The sequence below is a fragment of the Dufourea novaeangliae genome, unplaced genomic scaffold (assembly GCF_001272555.1).
Source record: "Dufourea novaeangliae isolate 0120121106 unplaced genomic scaffold, ASM127255v1 scaffold8, whole genome shotgun sequence".
Classification (NCBI taxonomy): domain Eukaryota; kingdom Metazoa; phylum Arthropoda; class Insecta; order Hymenoptera; family Halictidae; genus Dufourea; species Dufourea novaeangliae.
The window spans coordinates 6,429,900-6,445,844 of NW_015373923.1; positions in this window are offsets into that span (position 1 = coordinate 6,429,900).

The window sequence follows — 15,945 nt, forward strand, 5'->3', positions numbered from 1 at the left end:
CGCGACTCCATCCTCATCGCCTAGTGTATACATCTCTATCCTTTCCGTGCTCAAACGGGAAACAGGAAGACGCAGTATCCGTGACCCCTCTGTCTCTCTCTTCAGCTAACTTTCCGCGCGTGCACGGAAGCAGCTACTCGATTCTACAAAGCACCGTCGAGAGATTCGTGAAGCGGGACACCCCCTGTGGCGAAGGTATCAAAGTAGCTTCAGTTCGTTCTGCGGTTCTCTCCTGCGTGGATACGTACAATATACAGAGAGGCGCTGGACCGAGCTGTTAGACTGTTGAGTTAGTTCTGTGACCCCTTAAAAGGGTTCGAGAAAAGGGGTTGTCGTCTATGCGCGAGCGGATCCAGAGAAGCAGCGAGAGAATAGGACCTAGAAGAAGGTGCAAAAGGGGGGCGGGGGATACGCGACCGATATGAAATATTCGCCCCTGGAGTGTAACTCTATATTATTATCCTCTTTCACACCTCTCTGCACTTCGAAAAAAAGACTTCTTACACCTATATACAGGGATCACAATCAACCACCGGCATATTGTCTTTGATTGTCGTGCAGTAGCGCGTGCACCTCGCTGGCGCGCCCCATCCCCTCCGAAAGGATCGTTTCTTTGCTTCGATGACCTGCGTCGCCACGGAATTAATTAGCCCCGACGTGGTCGCTAATTAGCAAATCGAGTCAGTCTCTCTCTGTCGGTCCCCAGGTGCGCCCTGTTGCCGTCGGACGATTGGAAAGCTGACTGTACGCTCACCGGGCAGCGGCCTGTACCTCTTTTGCTCGGTGACTTTCACGTTCGAGCGGTTTTTTGCGCCGCGGATGAAACGATCTCTCGGGCGGAGGACTTCTCCTTTGGACACCGCCTTCGGTTCGCTTCGCGGGATTATTATGTTTCTTTTTTTTCTTCTTGTCGTATGGTGTGCGTTTCTTTTTGCTTGTGTTTTTTTGGTGTCTTTCTCGGTCTCTTCCTACTTCGGCTTCTGTCTGTCCGTCTTGCGTTCGTTCCGTCTGGGTGGATGTACAGGGTGTTCCACGCAAGTGGGATAAGGTGTATTTTTAAAACCGTAGGAGGTGGAAGAAAATTATATTAGATGAAATTATTTTGATGTTCATGTTTATATGTGACCCCCACAGTTAATTACGTACTCAAAAGCGCCATTATTTTTGCAAGAGGGGTTCCATCAGTTGTTCAAGTGATTGGTAAATGCGTAGAAAGTGATGGGGAATAGTTTTAAGGGTGGACTGTGTTTTGGTTTTTTTCTAAGTAAACAAGAAATATATGAAAAAGACGACACGAATTAATTTGTACACCTGATGAATGGTTTCGTGTGACGCACCGCTGGGCCTGTGAGAGAACTCACCGATATCATGTAAACTAATAATTTTTCGACGTAAGTACTTTAACACTTTGTTGGAAAGAATCGAAAAATGTATCGAATTGTGTACATAAAGTATATAGACCCATTTAAAACATAGACGCCTCCACTTCCGGAGCAGACAGCCTGACGATGCATCACACGAAACCATATACAGTAATATCTCCATGAGTGCGACGTACTCAGGTTCGCTTCGGAGCATTCATGGCAAGGCGGAAATATTTTCAGCCTTTCATAAATTTGTTTTTTATCCGAAGCCAAGCCTCTGCTTAGCTTCTGTTTTGATTGGTCCCAGAAGGGGACTCTCCCAGTGGTGGAAATAACGTCGTTGCCAGTGTGGCATTCATCGATGAATCACTGTAAACATTCCCAATGAAATTTTGCTTCTACCTCCTCTTATTTCGAATATACACTCTGTTCCATTTGCGTGGACTAGTTTTGGCGAGACTTTTTTATTTACTCTGTTTTGGTTGGTCCCAGAAGGGGATTCTCCTAGTTGTGGGAATAACGCCGTTGCTAGTGTCGCATTCATCGAGGAATCACAGTAAATTTTCATAATAAAATTTTGCTTCCACCTCCGACCGTTTCAAAGATACACTCTGACGATTTACGTGGGACACCCAGTACACAGTCGCTTGGCAGGGAGCCAAGAGGGAGTTATCTAGATGGCCGTTCGTCGCGACCGAGTTCGCGGAGTTAATTCGTTCCGACCGGGGCAAGAGATAACAGCGGCGGCGAACGGCGGCCAATAGCGGCAGGAAAAATATTAATAAGCCCAGGATATAATGCGACTGTAATTAAGAGTAGCAGCTGAAATAACCGGAACAGGTTTTACCTCGAGACGATTAGGCTACCGTGAGGGGGATGATGATGATGATGATGCGCACATATATATATATATATGTATGTACGTACCTCGACTGATCAGTCTCGACTACCAAAGTCGACGACTAACCAAACACGGACGGTTAATGGTCAAGGGGGCGGTGGGGGGGCATTCCAGGGCTCGAGGAACGTAAAATCGAGTGTACCAACGTGATACAGAATTTTAAACGGCCCCCGCGGAATCGTTAATCGATTTCCACCCAGGTAAATCGAACCTAAGAGAGACGGTGAATGGCTCGACAAGGATTTCAACTTCGAACGGAAGCTGGTATCGATAGGGTTGGGCATACTAGGTGAAATACGTTAATGATCCGTGGGTAATAGAAGCTGGATTAAAAATTCTCGTTTGGAAAAATACTACAAAATAAAATAGCTGAAATGACTTTTAATTATCTGGATATGCACACTTGGAGATTCCGATCGACCGTGCGTAATGTATTAACTCGCGCAGTGCATCCTTATGGTGTTCTTTTTCATAAATTTAAAAACCAATAGTCATTTTAAAATTACTTAGAATTTTTTTTTATTACAGCGACAGTAACGCCGTTTTTCTAATGTTTGGATGTCGTTTGAAGATGTCCCGTACTGCCGATCGGTAAAAAGTGTTCCAGATATTGTCACTAAAATAATAAAGTAGGTGTCTATTGTGGTGGACAAATGCAGTTAACAGATTAAATACAGTAGCTACCAAATATTTTTAGCTTAACTTTTGTCACTCCTGTATCTATTTGTTAGGAACAGGAGAACAGATTATTTTTATGCCAAAAAATTTTTAATATCACCAAATCTGAAGACAGAGGCACCATTGTGCTCCTATTTAGGATAATGCCAAAAAGTGCCAAAAGATTCTCAATGTAATTATGTCCAGAATTTATTCGTTCCATATATTTTTAAAAGAATACCTATGTTTTAAAAAATACAACTTTTTCTACATAATTCTTTCTACATTACGTGTTTATTAAGTAAAATGGCAGTATTAGGGGCACTGGCAGTAATTGGGAGATTTACCCTAGCGTTAAATGATTCAATGATTCGCCCGTGTGCACGCACGTAGGGCAGAAGATAAAAGGGAAAGATAGAATCACTGGTAGCAAAGCGACGATAGTCAGGGACTGTTACGCACGAAACAGGGGGGTGATCCGATGCGTGACATTGCTCGTTTAAGCCTTTTTTCCAACCCGTGGCGCAATTGTCGGCGCGCACTTATCGCGCGCTAACGCGATACCGCTAATAAAAGCTGTCTCCTGTTTCGAGAATTGTTCCCCCCGTTCTTTTCTTTTTTTTTGCACGATTGTCTCTTACGGAAGTGGAGCCGTGTCGTTGACCTGGATAACCGGCGAACGTGGTCCGATAAAAAGGGCTCCGTTCGAATTTCATTAAGATAAAAGTGGGAATCGTATTTACTTCGTACTTCTTTTTCCCTTTGAATGACGAATTTTCTTCCGATTGATTATATTAACTATCACCTGAGTTATCATTAGACTGCGGGTTTTTATGCAAAATTACGTTTTTTAAAGTAATTTTTGAAGACAACAGCAAAGATAGGAAATTCTTTCTTCTCTTAAATATCTTATTGTGTTCAAAATAAAGTAGAAAATACGTTGCACCTGACGGAAGTTTTTTCTCGTATTGTATTACACAAAGCCCTATTGGTTGTAAATGCATAAAATCCGCAGTCTAGTTATCACCTAGATTTTATTTTGTGAAAATGTTAGTGTTAACCCGTAAGGGTTCGAAATTTCTATGGTAAATCTGAATAAATTATTTCTATGGTAAATCTGAATAAATTATTTCTATGGTAAATATCTGAAATAAATATTGTTTAAGGAATATTCAAGCTTGATGGATAACGTTTATGTTACTATGAAATAATAAACCTGGCTGAAGTATAATAATTCGTAAAAAACATCACATTTTCTTCGTACAGACCAGGTGTCTTAATACTTATGAGAGGTAGCGTACGCCTACTCAGGCATCGTCCTATAAAGTCTATAATTCTTCATCATCGTCAAATATTCTTTCGAATTGGGAAGTACCATTGTGTCCATATTTAGAATAATGTTAAAAAAGACCCAAAAATGTTCAGTTTTGCGATGTCAGCCTAATTGTTCCATAACAGAACGTTTAAACAATATCCTTTCCCACGATTTTACTACAAGAATATTACAGCTTTAGGTTTTCCAAGGTAAAAATCAATATTTACCAGTCATATGATGACATTGAAGGTATCACATTTTTTACAGCTGGTACAAATGCCGGTTTTCAATGTTGCAGACATCGGGGATTAGCATTTCGTTGCAACAAAATATCATAAACCGTAATGGATATCGAAAATAGAGGAATAGATGCGTTAAGGGATTAGGCATAATCCCTGGGATAAATCGCGCGAGGTGTCCCATCGATCGGCCATATAGACGACAGGGCAAAGGATTAACCGCGTTATAAATCGTTCCTCTGATACAAAGTAATTGGTTTCTTGTTCCCCGTTTAAAACGCCGTCAATTCGTGGTCGTTATCTTTGCATCGTTCCCGCCGAGATGACAAGTCTGCGCCGTTTGACATATCGGGCAACGGGAATCTATAAGGGTATTTTTTTATTTTCATCGTCGAGATCGTTCGTTCGCGATAGCTGTTGCCACGATTCAGGTTTCCACGTTACATATATATACCTGGACCGTTCTGTTGACATCGGCGTTGCTATACATGTCGTGTTTGAATCAATGTGTGTCACGCCTGCAGGAATTCTGATGACCAAATCGTTTATTTGTGACTTTAAACCCTTTCACGATGCAAGAAAGTGATGCTGGGTAGAAAATTATTTTAGGTGAAGATCAGTCGAGATTGAAGATCGTTTATTCTGTCAGAGGTAGTAAAAAAAGGTTGCTGAATTTGGACCATTGCCTAGATTGGGTCACTACTGTAATTTCTTATTAGCAGTTAACGTTCGATGTGACGAATGTTTGGTTGTTCAGAAATGAAAGCTCGAAAGACTGTAAAATATCTAACCCATAGATAATGGGCGAGTACACTCAGTAGCAAACTCTGCTTCCGCTAGGGAACAACGTAAAGGAGGGGTCTCTTACCATTTGATAAATTCATTTCAAATCCTGAAATAAATTTTAAATCGAATGTTAATTTGGTATAAATTCCAGTAACTCCTCGGACCAAGTGGTAGGACACTCTCCCTTTACATAGTTCCCTAGCGGAAGCAGAGTTTGCTCGTAAGGGTAGATTACAGTTTTGGTGTTCCTCAAAATTAGGTTCTATTCTCTGAGCCTTGCCCCGAATTAACAGCCACCTCGATTAACACGGTATTAACCCAAGAAAAAGTAGTCCACTATATACTAAAAATGTCATCCTACGAGCCTCCACATTAGACTTTTCACAGCACTCGACCTTGAGAAGATGATCTCTGTACGAACTGCACCGTCTGCAGGTTGACCTTTTAACTCTTTAGGGTTAAGTGGGTTAAAAACTGTCCCACCTTTTGCTTAGCTTTTTATGCATGGTGGGATATATTTTAACCCACCTCGAAAAGTTGAAGTTACTCATAGTCACACAGTTTAATACTTTATTTTTATATAATTTTTTTTATATTAAAAAAAATTCTGTGCAACTAGGGTTTTTTATTTTCTTTAAAATCGTGTGCCTCGAAGAGTTAACACTAGGTGTACGAACATTTCTTATACACCCATCTCTACGTACACGTGTCACCGAAACAGCACATTTTCTTAAAAAAACAATTAATTTTATTTAACACACAATTTACGATCGCGTCACATTGACGCGTATCCGTCGAAATACATATACTACAAGAGAATTTCGAGATTAAATACCTTTCGAAATGCGTCAAAATCTAGTCCCTTAAATCTAGTCTTAAGAACGGCACATATTTTTCGTTCCTTCCCATTCGACCGACGATATGCGACGTCACATACATTATTACAATCTATTAATGAACCAACTTTAGAAACATTTCTCATAGTTAATGTACGAGTGAATCCAAGTGGCCATGCAGGAGCCGTGTAATGAATGGAATTCGGTCGCTGGGAACGGTATGAGAGTCGGTACAATGCTCCGACCGACGCTGTACTAGAAGGGTCAAACAGATGCAATCCTGGCCAGGTCTAGGCCAGAAACCATCTGCATCCGGTGGTGGTTAACAAGCAACTCGGTTCAGTCCCGAAGTGCTGGAGGTCGATCCCCGTGCACATTACCGATCCCCGCTCTTTCACGTGCTCGGGTGAACGCGGGGGAGGGGTGGGGGGTGGGCAGAGCGCGCGAACAGAGAACGCGCGAAACGGGGCCCGAGGAGGATGGTAAATGGGAAATTGTAAATGGGTAGGCCACTAGTGCGCTCCGAACATGAATGAATGGAACCTGCTTCGCCACTTGCATACCCATTATAGGAACTCAAGCCCCGTACGTGCGCACCTTGGACGCGCGCGGACGTGGGCTCGCGTGTGACCAGTTCACGCATACATCAATCTGTGTATGTGTGTATAATATGTATGTATGATCACGTGTAGAGACACACGCGACCCGTCTCTCTCAGCGCACACAATGCAACGATCTGTTTATCTGTCTGTCTGTCGTTCGTTCGCGGGGAGTCCCGAGAGATGCCTTCGGTTTAATAGATCTTCACGTATAGCCAGTTACGAGAATGAACGGGCGCGCACACGAGTCCCATGAATCGTTGGATGTCTGCGAGGTTTGATTTGTGGCTGGTTTTTGCTGCAGCCCTGATATGTTGAAGGCAATTTGAAGCGGGGGTACCTGTTTTTAGGATAGTGCGAATACGGGGTGGTCCTATAAGAAATGGCAATCTGATATGGCTGTTTTTTGGGAGATATGAAAAATGTTTATTAATAAAAGGGTATAGAGGAGGCTATAGTATGGCAGTAATCATTGTTTTACAGGTGGAGGAGTTACGGAGATTTTAAGGTCATCGACACTTTTTTTAATGAAATGATTTGTTTTTTTTAAATCTATCAGTTGATGCAAGTCGATATTTTCTGTGAAGAAGTGTTAACCTATGTATGGCGAAAAATGATTAGTTTAGGAGATAGGTCATGGAACGACGTACGATCGTCTTGTATATAATAATATTACAATGTTATTCTTAACGTGATGATTTACTACGTTTCGATTTCTTTTACGAATAATAAAAGGGTTTGAGAGCAAGTAAATATTTACTAGGGTTTTGGGAATCTAATGTTCTAGATTAAACGCACTACATCTAGATTTACTTATTCGTAAGTAAGTCTTTTACTGACCTATATCCTAAACTAATAATTTTTCACAGAGAATGTCGAGCTGCATCGACTGATGCATAAAAATATGTATGATTCCATTTAAAAAAGTGGAGGTAACCTTGAAGTATCTTTTACAATTTTATTTATCATTTTAACCGGAACAAAAAATTCTTTATAACTTTGAAAACATTAATTTTTCGACCCATGTTCATTAGGACTTTTTCTCATCATTTGGTGAGTAGTATCTATCTTAGAAGTTGTGAACGCCTTTTGTTATGCATTCGAATACATCATACAGCAGGTGTTTATGAGTCTATTAGAATAAAAAAAATACAGGAATATTATCAAATGGCAACACAATGCATTTAGCACTAGAACTACCGAACCTGTCAAAATAACGGATTTCGGATTTTCATTATACAATTACTGAACTCCTAAAGATACTTTCATATATTATACTATACTAAGCTATATTGTATTATACATAACACATACTAATATATCACACAATTTAACTTAGCATACCTTCACTGCTGGTAGTTCTAGTGTTAAAAGCTTCACATCGCAAGAAAATATTAAAAATTTCCATCACCGAGTTCGGTCCACTTGAAACCACCCAAAATGAAAATTCGAGTACAAGACCAACCACAGAGTGTTTCAATTAACGATTTCGCTAATTGGTAACCACTGTCGCGTAGCTTAACAAGGTAGTCGCGCGCGCCCGGTTAGCAATAAAATGATCAAATTTTCATCCCACCGTAGAATCCACCAACGTATTTACCTCTCGTCGTTTCACGTCGGAAATGTGGCTCGTTACCTTGCAACGACCCAACCAGAGCCCTCATAATTACTATACCTCCGTTTAACGCACCGATGAAATTTACTGGGCAATATATTATCCTTTACGCAGGCCCGGCAACGGACCGATTTAATGGTTTCATTCGCGCCACGGACGGATGAGCCGTTACACACACCCGCCTGGTAAATACTCGGCGCCAGGGTTGCACAACGTGGTGTGGATACATAACATCGAGCGTCGATCCGTTCGGGGCCGTTTAAATCAAACCGGGAATAACGCTAACTCTTCGGCCATTTCGCGCGGGATCGTTGTAACGACGAGGTAAATCTCGAAATCGTTTCATTCTCTCTCATACTACCATCCTCTTCCTCTCTCCGACGGACTTAACGAGCGAACCGAGGCAACAGCTAAACCGTGGAATGTTCTTAATTTCTCTTTTTACGGTGCTCCCGGTATCGAATGACCCGCGCCGTTAATATTGATAACTTCGTCCCACTTTTTTGCTCCCGCCGTACCGATCGTGGGGACCGAGGGCCCGAGGACCGAATTTTATACCCGTCGATTATTTAAATCGAACGTTTAAAATGTAGACATTGAGAAAAATTCACGACTCGCCGATAAAAACTCGTGGACCGGTGCACGGTGGCGGCGAGTCGTGTCGATTCGAGCGCCGAACGATATGTATGTGGTATGGGGGGGATGAATTTTATGCTTGACCACTATCGTATGCCAGTGTTACACTGTTATTGGTATTCAATTAAATTATAATTCTGCATATCATTTAACATCATCGTCCATTTAGTCCTGTCCCTCTCTTTCCCCGAAAAATAAAGAATATAGAAAATCTCATGAAGAGCCTAACTTGTGTGCGAGCATCGTACGAACCAGACACGAGACGTGGCGGAGGGTTAAGGGGTTAACTGGCCGTAGCAGCGTTCGAAATGACAACCGTACACGATGAATCGTGATATTTCGAAGTATCGCGATGGTACCGGTCGATTATCGATTCCCCTTTGCCTCCAAGATGGGATGAAAAATATCTGGACACGTGTGGTAAGCGTGCGCAAGCGGGGGGTGACAGGAAAGTGTATACATCGAAGCAGCGTCTCGCGGTTATTACCTAACCGAGGTGATATTACCCTTTAGGGTAGAAAGTTCAACCACTGGCGGCTACGTCTACGCAATTACCCGACGAGAGAACACGAACCTCTCTCGAGGTCTTCCTGGACAGTTGGACGTATCGTTGTCCGTGGTTCAGAACCGATTTACCCTGGAATCGAACGGGGATCATCCATCGAACACTTGACCGTTTTATTTGCTTACGCAATAGGCCACCATGGTGATCGTTGCCGGCGGTAGCTCTTTCACCGAATTATCGAAACCACGGGAGGATTTATCGAACAAGATCTTACGAATCGTTACGTGACCACTCTAAGGATAAATGGCAATTACTTCGATAAGATCGATTTTGTTCAGACTTCTGTCGAGATTTGAATAGTACATATGACGTTTGTGAACCGGTCCGAGCTTCTGCTTTCTACCCCTCGAACGATTTCATTTTCATTTGCTGTATGCGGTGAGTCACACATTCGTTCATATCTTTTTGAAATAGTAATTAAATGTACGAATTTTTATGCAATTTCTATTTGTATATTCTTGTTATCTAGACCTTTATATCGTCCTTTTGTGAGAATTTTTCCTAATTTTGAAATAAAATTCGCTATTTTTATTAGTTTTATACAGAAATCACAGTCTTCCGTGAACAAACCTGTTAATCACCGAATGAATATACTCTTGATTGAAGGCGATATTACATAGGTACACTTTCTTCGAAACCCAATTTCTGCAAGTCTTATGGTTTTTTGAGTCCCAATTAAAAATTTGAACATTTCACCGATTCTAATATATGTTATATAAAACATGAATAATTTCTCTTTGCTTTGAAATAAATCACAAACAAAAATATCGATTATTGTTGAATTGAGTGCGATGTAACTTTGCTAGGCGATATTAGGTATATGTACTTTCTTCAAAACCCAATTTTTGCATGTCCTATGTTTTTTTGAGTCCCAATTAAAAATTTGAACGTTTCACTGGTTCTAATTTATGTTATATAAAACACGAATAATTTCTCTTTGCTGTGAAACAAATTACATACAAAAATATCAATTATTTTGCAACTGAAAGCGATTTAATTTCTGCTAGGCGATATTGGGTACACATACCCTATATATGTACATATACTGGGACTCATTGTCCTTCTTTGTTTCGCTGACCGAAATCGATTTAATTTCGTTCCGTTTATAACGGGTGTTGCGGCGGCGCGCTGCAGGGACTTGCCATTTTTCATGCGATTCGCGGGCACCAATGCTCTCCACGCGCACGTTACACGTGTGTTAATCTTTACTTTCGATCGGAAACTTTCGAACCGGCGTCAATTAATTCGGGCGTCCACCGCCACGATATTTACACGCAGGCGACGAATCGGACGTCGCGTCGGCCGATCTCGTCTAAATACGGAACACGAGAAACCTGATTCTAACCGGTGGCGGAGAAAAAGAAAGAATTTTAATTGAATTCTCCGACTAATAATTCTTCCGTTCCACCTGATTTTTGTGTTTAACTGTTGAGTCCGTGCTACCGGTCCTTGTTTATTAATACTCTCAATTAACCTAATAGATCGTCTCAATGTTATAATTTACATTTTGAACTTAGACTTTTACTACTTAAGTTTCCGCATACTCTGAACCAACACGACAGGAGCTCGATTATTTTTCTCTATTTGCATTCGATGAGTGCAAGGGGAAAAACGATCGTAGTCCTAAATCGAAATTGAGATTTTAACATTGTGTGTTAAAATTTATATAAAGCTATCAAACTGTGGTATAATAAGAGGAAAAAACAGCACCACGATCCAGAAAAATTAAGGACCAAGGAATTCTATTGAGTTTTTTGAGACTTTAATTGTTCATAATAAACAATTTTCAATATTCTTTTTATTTTGTGTTACTAAATATAATCACTTTGGATTCTTCTTTTGCCTGTCACCTTCTGTATTTAGTAAGAATTTGTAGCCTCTAATCATGAGAATTCGGTCCGACGGTAACGGTAAAAGGGGCACCACCAATAAAAGAATCGCGGCGACAGCACAACAAGCAGTTGATGTCTCGTGATCGAGATTCACATCGACCGGAAATGTCACCGATCGAACCACTCCGACGGGGAGCAGTCATCGAGAAACACCAGAACCGTCGTATCGATTCGACAGACTCGTTTAACCCTTTAACGGTGCTTGACAAGTATTCTTGTCACGAAGAAATTATCGCTTCGTGGCAAATGACGAGTATACTCGTCATGAGGAAATAACCATTTTCTCTGTACTGACATATATATTCGTCATGAGGAAGTGATCATTTTCTGGATAATGACGAGTATAGTCGTCCTTGAGGAAACAACCACTTTTTGGTAGTGACGAATATACTCGTTATCAGGAAATGATCACTTTTTGGGTAATGACAAGTATAGTCGTCATACGGAAATTATCACGTTTTGGGTAATGACGAGTATACTCGTCACGATGAAATGGCCATTTTATTTTTGTAATGACAAGTATACTCGTTGTGAGGAAATGACCACATTCAGGTAACGACGAGTATACTCGTCCTGCGAAAAAACTAAAATACCGTCTGCTATAAAAATTGAAATGTCAGTAAAAATCGAAGAATATATTTCTGTCATTAGAATAAAGGAATGAAATTCTTACACATTTCCAAAACCAAATACCATCGTTAAAGAGTATATTAAACGAAGTTTTCGGCGAATCCGGGGAGACCCGCGAACCGATTTCCGTTCAAGTACGTATGATAATCGACCGTCGGACGGCGCGATACCGATTTGAACGTTAAACTTAACGAGCCTATCGACCTTCGTTCACCGTCGATCGATTCGTCGATATTCACGGATAGAGCTCGCGCCGGCAGCAGCTTATGCAAAACCGTCTAGGCGGTGATTAATCAACATCTGACTGACCGGTCGTTTTCTCGTATCATAGAAAAAAAAAAACACGCACACACTTTACGATATACCGATTTTTACAGCCCCGCCTCCTCCAATGGCCCCGTCGTGCTAAACAGTCTCTAACTGGACAATGATCTAGATCGATTACACCGTCAGGGCTTTCGTTCGATCCTTTTTCTTCGTTCGGTCGACTATTTATTTTCTTTCTGCGTTTAGGGACACACGTGTTCCGTTAAATTCACCTTACACACGTTGTTTTAAAACGAAGCCCCCTCTGTTACCTCGTGAAAATAATTACCGACCACGTTCGAAGATTAATGTATGATAATAGGAAGCGATTTTAATGGCGCGCCATTAAGGGTTCGACTGCGCCTTTAAATTTGCATTTTGAATACTATTAATATATTTTAAACTGGCGATATAGAGGAGAAACTCGCGCGTCGCCCGACGGATCCCCATCCATGCACGATTATATCGTTCGATTCGTGTGGCATCACACATTGCTCGACGGTACCCCGATAGGTACCAGCCGATTAATCGGCACAATTACTTTGATAAAATGTTTAGAACCGCCTGGACATGGGGCAGTTGCGGCGGTGTGAGTAGTAATTCGCGAGCTCGTTAACCATCGTACACGGTTTTCCATCGCGCCGCGATCGTTGCAGCCATTATTCCCGGAAATTACGGCGCCCGTTTCTTGTCTTTCCTTTCTTTTCTCCCTCTCTCTGTATATCCTCGATATTAATCTGCCCGTCGGGCCGAGGGAAAAGGATTATTTCGTGCCTCAGAATCGTTCGAGATCCGCCGTTCCCGTGACGTTATTGATTTACGTCGCGTAGCTCGCCCATCAAAATAATATATCCGCGTATACACTTAGTCGCGCCCGTATCTGATTATATTACGGTGATTAATAGCACAGGCCGTCGAAACGATAACGTTTCAATTCAATTTATGATCGACCATACGTTAGACCCGGCCGGTTAATACCTCCCAGATATACATCGTATGGTGGCAAGGGACGTGGCGGTGGTGCACTGTGGTTTATTGTTCAGTTTCGCCCCCTAAAACATACCCAGAGACATTTCAGCTGGTTTGGTAATAGATTGCAATAGAGGAATTCGTCGGTGTTATGTGGGATAAGAATAGAATCTATCTAGGTGATACTAGATCGAGAAAAATTGAAAATGGTGGATAGAGAATTGCTTATGATAGTGTTCTGGACAAGATATACAGTAGTGTAATTTGGGGTTTCGTTAACTTAATCAAGGGTAACTTTGTCCCTAATCGAAAAATAATCATTTTCGATTTTGCAACTCTTTTGCAGGTATTTCTACGTGAAATATCTTTTCTTATAACAGTCGATTTAATTTAATACTTTGCAGAGCTGCACAATCGAAAATCATCATTTTCTGATTAGGGACAAAGTTACCCCCCACGTACGCTGGCAGATAAAAAAGTGACCACTTTTTCGACACGTCTCATTTTCATTATTTTTTAACGTTATTAAAAACATGCTAAAGTTTCAGGTTGACGTTAAAAAATAATGAAAATTAAGCATATCGAAAAAGTGGTAACCTTTTTGTCCTCTACCCTTAAGTTAGGGTAACTTAAAAAAGCAAAATATGAAAAAATGTTCCAAACAAACCTTGTAATATGTGATAACAGCTATCAAAATAAAAACCAAGTAATATCTCCTTCCATTTAAAAAAAGAGGGGGTGGGTGCTCCTCCATCCTACGAAATCCCTGTCGAAATTTGTTGCACCGTTTAATTTAAAAGAAACTTCACTTCGATATCCCCAGTAATTTCAGAGAAAACACCTTCTAACACTTTAAGTGGGACACCCTATATACACGGGCATTGAAATCACCGGCGGCTGAACGATGCATAAGCAACGCAATCGGGGGCTAATCAAATATTTCAATTTCTATGGAACATCGTCGTCGAGTTAGCCGGCATAATTCAATTTCAGACGGGTCCCGGCCAATAAACAGCGCCGTTTAAATTATCCGCTTAACAGCATGAATATTCTTCCTTCGTTGCATATAAGAGCACACGGAGCGCGCGATCTGGATTTCTGCTCGGCTCGCCGTCGAGCTTCCCAGAGCCGGGGGTTCGAGTGTATCAGAAACCAGTTCGAAGTCAGCGAAGCATTATGATCCCGAATACACATCCGTGGCCCGTTAACTAATCTCCCTATGGCGACCTTCCATTAGCTCGATTCCACGGCCGATACATCATCGTGCGCCGCTTCGCGTTTTCCTTCTCTCCTCTTTCCACGGGTTCGTTCCACCCGGCAGAAGGGTGATCTCGGGGAGGCTGGGCCGTCGATTTCGCAACGGTTCTCGTTTGCACAGAGTCGTAATAAATATTGGAAACTGTTTAACAATAATGATTGTTCGAGGATACGGAGTGAGGCTCTGTTTGCCTGGAGGCAGGAAGTTTCTAGCGGTGGATGCTTGTATGGTTCAGTTAGAGGGTTACACTACTGCTAGTAAGTGTTAGGATAGTTATGGAATATATTACGAAATTGATAGATGTCTGAGATGTTAGGTGCAGAAATTAATTCGTGGCATTCTTTTCATAGATTTGTTGCTTTTTTTTTTACACAGAATGAAAATAGAGTCTTGAAAATGTTTCTTATCTCCATTTACATATTTACGTCGTTTATCAGACAGTTCGCGAATCCCCTGTCGAATAAATGATGACAGTTTTTAGGCAGTTAATTAATTGTGGGGGCCTACGAATTAATTTGCACACATAATAAATACCGTTTAGGGGATATTATCCCTGCTGTTGTTCTCGCTTATTCTTCACAGTTTGCGTCTTTTCGGAAAAATTATTTGAAACTTTCAAATGATTTGTTCTTAAAAAATCGGAAACAAAGAAAAAGTACATGGAAAATTTAGGTACGTTTGATAGTGAAGAGAAATAGTTAAAAGCATAATACCTATTGAAATATATAATCTTCATTTCGGGGCATATAGACCCGAGGAGAACAGCAGGGTTAAAGCACGATAGAGAAGATTTATGCTACTATGAAGTAATAAATGTGGCTTGAAATACATATTTCTATAATTATGTGCATAAAAATCCACAGTCTACTCGTCACAAAAATGTAAGAAGTGGTCTATCGAGGACTCGCTTCGCTCGTCCAATAATAAATTCGAAATCGGTTCGATTGTTCCAGTGATAAGACAGCGAACGTTCAGAAGAAATTTCCCAAAAAATAAAATCCCCAAGTGTTCAACTTCCATTCACAATCCCCTCTACATTACCGTCGAGTTCAATGATATTCCACAAGATTCAGTAAACGATCCTTCGTATATCAAATTCGATCTCGAAAAACCAGCTACCAGGGAGGTTCGATTGGATCGCGTAGCGGTAAAGGGCTGCCCTCGCGGCGATCTCGATCGTCCTCCTCCCTCTGGGCGAGCTTCCGCGGCCCGACAAATCATTCCTCGTTAACGGCGGGCCCCTCGTCTTCTCGACGTAAGACAAAAAGTATCAATTTGCAGTATATCTGGCGGTGCGTACCGCAAGGACCGGTTAACGGTTCCTCCTTCTCTCCCGTCCGTCTGTGTCCTCCGGCGTACACCGTCCGATTATTATCG